This window comes from Dreissena polymorpha, chromosome 1 (genome assembly GCF_020536995.1).
Source record: "Dreissena polymorpha isolate Duluth1 chromosome 1, UMN_Dpol_1.0, whole genome shotgun sequence".
In the NCBI taxonomy this organism is placed as follows: Eukaryota; Metazoa; Mollusca; class Bivalvia; order Myida; family Dreissenidae; genus Dreissena; species Dreissena polymorpha.
The window spans coordinates 76,008,854-76,015,541 of NC_068355.1; the positions used below are offsets into that span (position 1 = coordinate 76,008,854).

Below are 6,688 nucleotides of genomic sequence, written 5' to 3' on the forward strand. Positions count from 1 at the left end.
GTTTTGTAACAACCGTGTAAACTATATCAGTTACTTTTATTTCAAAACAGACGGTTTCAGAATCAATGTTGTTATCACGGTATTCCCAAAAGTGTACAATTAAACCTTTGCAGCATATTTTTTAAATCTGTTCCTAGCATTTTAGGCAGAATTATTCGTTTATGCTCATAGAAAATAACTAAACTAAATAATAAATAAACTAAACTTTCTGGAAATGAAAGACACTAGTGGGCTCCGATTCGGAAACGGGAAACCATTATGTCGTAGCATCCATTTGGAAAAACAATGTCCAACATCCTAAATTGTATTGTAACGATAGGATTATTTAACTATTTTTGCAGAAAATAAATTTTAAGAAGACTTATCCCATGTATGATTGTTCAGTGAAATAATTTATTGGCTGTAGCGAAGTGATTAGCATCAAATTTACACGGCATTATAATATATAATGAGAAAAGTACGTGTTGGAAGAAAACCTACTTAGAAGAGCTTTGTTTCACTTCATTAAGCAAGTTATTTTAACACCAGCTGTCTTACATCATTATATACACAAGTCTTATTAAAGAGAGTGCGCTTATAGTATATATAAATCCTGATATGCACTTCTTCTTAATTCAATTACGATAGTTCATGATATTAAAAGAAAAACAGATCGCCAAAACAAAGTGTCTTAATAGAATGTATCAACATCTCTTAAAGCCGTTGTGGCTTGTAAAAACTGAAATTGCAAAGTTATGTGCGATACAAAAATAATTTTCGACCGATCTGTTATGATGCCGTTGTAAGAATCAGTATTATTTTGTTTGATGAATTATTGGAATCAGTTGTGACGGGTGAGCGTTAATAGTCGCTCGCATCACTCATTTAAAACAAATGCTCGAAAAGGTGGCTCAAGCCATTTCCGTTTTAAAAATCATTAAACGCTTAAAAATAACAATAATTCATGGATTATTATTAATGTATATTTCAGGGTACAAATAATTGAAAGTGTGTGTGTGATAACCAGCAATTAAAAATAATAAAACTGCATTAGGTGTTTTAAACAGGTTGTCAATAATTTTCTTTAGAGTTTCTTTTCCGGGCTTGTTTTTGAATGCCATACTATATTTAAAAGAATACGTTTTTTAAATGTAAATAGTAATGGACATTCAAATACAGAGTGAAATGCCAACTCTAGAACCTTGTTAAGAATGTAATAATAACATGTACATCCATAATAACTTCTGCTTTTGATTTTACCGAAAATACATAAATAATGTTAATACTTGGTTACACGTAAGATGCAGACTATGTTCATTCCGCGCATGTTCGATAATTAAGCTTGAAAGTTAACGAAGTGGAAGTTGATTGGACATGCAGGATTTAGATTAATGAAGCGAATGTTACTTTACTTAAGGTATATAAACGTCTGCATTTCAGCTTCATTACTGAATATTCAGAATCCTACGAGTAACGACAAAGGTGAGTCGTATTGTATAATGTTTCATTTGATTTAAATATTTTTTATTGTTTAATGTTTCTGGCTGTAGATTTGAAATTAATTATTTACTTAATATTTTAATAAATATGAAAAATAAAGACGATTTGTCGATTTGCGAGCAACGTCTTCTTTTAATGCATTTGGATTAACTTATACTATATTTGTTTCTCTCAACGGCCTTTACATTCTTAATAGTATGGTTAGTAATATGGTCAATAAATACCATTGACCATTAAATCTCAAATGCGTTTTCTATATTCAACCTTGGTTAAATAAGTTAAAACAATTTATAAATCCAATGCACTATTGATCATGTAAATAATATCGAAACGTAAATTTGCTTTCACACATAACAGAGTTTCCCGTGCAACATACACTACAACCATTACAGATATTCTAATTTTAAACATGTTGAAAATATTTTAAGTTTTTTTTTTGTCTAAGTTTGTTTAGTTTGTTGTTGAAAAGCTTTTGGATAAATAATCATTTACTCGGTGTCATTTCAAAGCTGTAGAAAACTGTAGTAACGACTCTCCGAAGATTCCTTGGCAAAATTACAATCTCTGCGTATCTTAACGTCCTCCATGTTAGTCGAATTGCAAATGATGTTTCGTTCTATAATATGTTATACATATAATGAAATAAAGAAATAATATTTAATAGGAAACTATATTATATGTAATGTATTTTTTTCTTTTTATTGCATTATTACCCGCCTCATGTATACATCTACGTACTTTATTGCTCATATTGAAAATGATTTTCCGTTCTACATTCTATATATGTTGACGCTACTTGAAATATGTTATCTAAATTGTATATATATAATCAAGGAAGAATATGTAAAAAGAACCATACCATATGTAATTTAATCCATCATTTTTATATAATATTGCACGCCTCGTCTATACATGTTTGTACTTTTTTGCTCATGTATTCATGTCAAATATGAATTGAGTTGAAATAAAAGGTTTTTTACTTGACTTGACATACCAAATTTAATTTCACTTGTCATTGCAAATCTCTATTTAGCTAAAATTCGTTCAATACAATAAGGCACGACATTTCGAATCATGTCGGATCCTATATAAGGTGTTTATTTTGATAGACATAAAGATTACGTGATTTTTTAATCTGATGTAACGATCTTCACAATACAAATAGTTTACTGTACATGCTTAGTGCTAAAATATTAAACTTGAACACGTCTCATTCCTTGGTCGCTCGCAAATTAGATGAAACAAAATGTATGTCCGATATTAAAGAATTGATACAAATAAAACATAATTAATATAATTGATATGTTATAATAATATTGATAATTCTCTTGCTGCTTTTAACATTTCATAATTAATAATATCTGATGAACGTAATTTAATTCCACAGTTAAATATAGAAGTAGCAGAAACTAATGCAAGCTTATTTTTTTGTTAGGAAGTGACTTAATCATATAATAACACATTTTTATGAATTATTAACTATTGACGGGCATTATTGTTTTTTTTTTCGAAAACGGGGCTACAAGAGGTATAATATTTGGATAAGTAAAACTGGATTATATTGGAAAGTATATTGAATTGATCTACCGCAAGATATAAATCAAACTGTCGCATCAACCAATCAGATATCGTTTATTGTCGCCGCATTGTTTTACACATATACAGTTTGTCGGAGAAAAAAATATGTGTTTTATATGAAATAGAACTAAACGGGCGGAACGAACTTTTTGTTACTACTGTTCAATTATGTGTGCCTTATTTGAAAAATATGTTTTAGATTTAACACTTTATAATAGTTCTGTGTTTTTATAGGTAGTTTATCGCATGTGCTACGGCATTTCTCGTTGAACACACCCACTCAATATACTTAAGAAACACATATAAATATAGGATCTTGCATGAGTGGTCTTTTTTTTATTAAATGTATTAAACAAGTCATCTAAATACAGAAAACGAGGCTTGCAGAGTTTTTATCTTTATTTAGATGACGAGTTTAATACATTCTAAGATTCTATTTATAACATGACCAACACTTTTTCTTTTTATTTTATGCTCTTTTTACCATTTATTCACATTGTAAATTTCACAGTTATGTAACTAGTGTAATAACACCCGTGTAATAAACAATATTGAGCATTACGTTATTTCACTCCTGGAGCGTAGGTCATGTTATAAACAAGGCTACTATCCATGTTGTTGTTTTTTTATCAGAAACAGGTTCAGTAGTGGTTTCTTGTATTAATAAAATAGATCGCGTTTACCACAGAAGGAAAAGCAACACGTTTGATTAAATAATATGCATAACATGTACGTGGCTCCCCTATTATTGATGATCAGGTCGGATTAATTATTGTTTTCCTTAAATCACAAACATGTCTAAATATTTTGTCTTATTGTTTCATAAGCTTTTGATACATTTAGTTTAATTCGGTATATTTTGAACTATACATTCCATTAAAGGGGCCTTTTCACAGATTTTGGCATTTTTTAACTTATTCATTAAATGCTTTATATTGATAATTGTAAACATTGGATCGTAAAAGCTCCAGTAAAAAATCAAGAATAAAATTTAAAAAAAGGAAAAGAACATTGCCCGGAGCAGGTTTCGAACCAGTGACCCCTGGAGTCCTGCCAGAGTCCTGAAGTAAAAACGCTTTAGCCTACTGAGCTATTCCGCCGAGTACACATACTTAACGTATTTTATACATCATATAAGCAATCTTCGTAGTTTCACAAAATTTAACGACAAAAACAGAACTCTCCAAATTATTCAATCGTTTCGCGTTGCAACGCTTTATAATTTTTAGGTTTTAAAATCGTCAAAAGATGCATATAATGGCTATATTAGACCATGGTAAATGTTCAGTATTATTGTTTCCTCACAAATATCATAACTAAAACGAAAATTTGCGAATCTGAAACAACTTTTTTCAATTTTGTCAATTTACCAAAGCGTGAAAAGATCCCTTTAAGGCAGATACGAGATGCACACCAAACAGCTGATGTGTTTGTTGGTGGTGGCCGCTGTGCTTCTGGCGAGTGCTCCGGTAGCAAACGCCACATACAGATATGGCGGATCGAGCGACTCTAGTGACAGTGACGATTATAATGGCGGATGGGGACGCCCTGCCGGATGGAGACGCGGTTTGGGACGCAAATGGGGTGGCAATGGTGGATACGGAGGCACCTATTATGGAAAATAAATATGGCGTAGTTTTTCTTAAAGGTTTGTGATATATCATTTCTGTGTTAGCTGCATATGATACAGATTATAAGAGAAGTGATATTTTGTTTACATGAAGATAACGTGAAACACAGATTTGACGAGAATCAAATTCCAAAAATGCAATGTTATTGATACAAACACAATGTATCTACGATTTCGTGCAGTTTAAAGAATCACTGTATGGATGCTTCTGTTTGAATTTATCTGCAAAAGTCGGCACGTTTGCAATGTTCATGTAGCTGTTCTTTTCTGTAGAATAATGTCTATTTGTCTCAATTTTCTTACCTCAGACACATTAATTATCCTTCGATACTGTTTACAGTCGTGCCCAATCAGCCTTTCACTGTCTCGTTTATTTTCATATTCCATTTGTATGGAGACTACAATTGTCATTTCTGTTTCAGAAAAGCGCATCCTCCTTGACAATAATGGGTTACACATACAACAACCACGTGGTTGACTTTCAATTGTTGTTGTAAAAAACTATACATAAACTAAGTTGCAAATCGACTTTGTAGTTTTTATTTCATAGCGTTCATTGTTAAAAAAACGGGAATACAGTTTCATCGAAAATATAGACGTTTTTTTGGTTATAAATTATGTTTTATCACGACAAAAAAAAGTATATATTCTGAAAGCTATTAAAGTGATCAACCTGTTAATTAATTACTTACAAACGAAAAAGAAAACAGAGACACCCAAAATATGACAATGTTATTAGGTTTATATATTTGTATACTCTAAGCGAGAATTTGACATATCGTCTACACTTTTTATATGCACAGACAACATAACATGAATTATATAGTTATATGTGCCAGTTTCTAAATAATAATAATCATTCCTTCAAATGGCAAATCTTTTTTTTTTTTGGGGGGGGGGGGGGGAATGCAACTTAAAACGCTTTCAGTAAAGCAATTATTATTTTAGTAATGCAATGACCAATAAAACACGAAATCGATTTAAGCTAGCTACATCGCCTTGAAAAGGCATGTGACGTCGAACCTCACTTTTAACCCAAAATGAATCACAAACCCACATGGATACAATTTATTTCCATTATAGAGAAGTTATTTAAAGGGATCTTTTCACGCTTTGGTAAATTGACAAAATTGAAAAAAGTTGTTTCAGATTCGCAAATTTTCGTTTTAGTTATGATATTTGTGAGGAAACAGTAATACTGAACATTTACCATGGTCTAATATAGCCATTATATGCATCTTTTGACGATTTTAAAACCTAAAAATTATAAAGCGTTGCAACGCGAAACGATTGAATAATTTGGAGAGTTCTGTTTTTGTCGTTAAATTTTGTGAAACTACGAAGATTGCTTATTTAAGGTATAAAATACTTCAAGTATATGTACTCGGCGGAATAGCTCAGTAGGCTAAAGCGTTTTTACTTCAGGACTCTGGCAGGACTCCAGGGGTCACTGGTTCGAAACCTGGTCCGGGCAATGTTCTTTTCCTTTTTTTAATTTTATTCTTGATTTTTTACTGGAGCTTTTACGATCCAATGTTTACATTTATCAATATAAAGCATTTAATGATTAAGTTAAAAAATGCCAAAATCTGTGAAAAGGCCCCTTTAAAACAGCAATGTTTTAAGTAACATTAATCACGTGATGAACGTAATCAAGATTTGGAAACGCTTTGAACTACGGGAGGAAGTTAAATGGTATACGGTAATTGACATTAATTTCTCACGACTCCGAAGCTATCTGCGAATATTCGCGACGAATCAGAAACATTGTGTTTATTATTTTGACTTTTGTCTATAAATACAATCGTTTATTTGACTTTTTGACTAACAATAGACTGAATGAAAAGATAGTTATGTTCTTCGTATGTGTCATATGATTGGAATAATGTATTTCATAATTCTATTAAACATATACTGATACATACACTTTATAGCGTTGGAAGTTTACCGAATAAAGGTTATTCGGTCCAAAGAATAAACCAAAACTCACAAATAATATGA

The 6,688-nt window shown here is 31.2% G+C and overlaps 1 long non-coding RNA gene across 1 annotated transcript; it reads left to right on the forward strand.

The window, feature by feature from the left end:
* The first annotated feature begins 1,426 nt into the window (after nucleotides 1-1,426).
* On the forward strand, nucleotides 1,427-5,215 carry LOC127835845 (uncharacterized). The gene is made up of 3 exons (XR_008028561.1): nucleotides 1,427-1,461; nucleotides 4,457-4,705; nucleotides 5,110-5,215. It is a non-coding gene; the product is annotated as an uncharacterized LOC127835845 (long non-coding RNA).
* Nucleotides 5,216-6,688: the final 1,473 nt, after the last annotated feature.